Source organism: Apaloderma vittatum, unplaced genomic scaffold (assembly GCF_000703405.1).
Source record: "Apaloderma vittatum isolate BGI_N311 unplaced genomic scaffold, ASM70340v1 scaffold2363, whole genome shotgun sequence".
Classification (NCBI taxonomy): domain Eukaryota; kingdom Metazoa; phylum Chordata; class Aves; order Trogoniformes; family Trogonidae; genus Apaloderma; species Apaloderma vittatum.
Genome location: NW_009707363.1, coordinates 1 through 273, shown reverse-complemented (window position 1 = coordinate 273; position 273 = coordinate 1).

Genomic DNA, 273 nt, shown 5'->3' with positions numbered 1-273 from the left:
TGGAGCCTAATTATTCCATTGCTTGTTGAAATAAATCTGAGGACATCATTAACACGTCTTATTCTATTAATTGTAGCTGCTCTGGGTTTGGTGTGAGTAAGTGAGTTGTTATCTTGTGACAGTTGCATTGCGAAGAAGAAAAAAAAAGTATTTTTATCTGAGGTTGTTGGCTCTCTGTCTTCTGGAAGCCCAAGGAAGCAGTAATTACACTTTTTTGACAGAGAAATTCGGGCCTTACAAGGAGGGCGCGGGGAAGGGCAAAGCGAGTCCGGT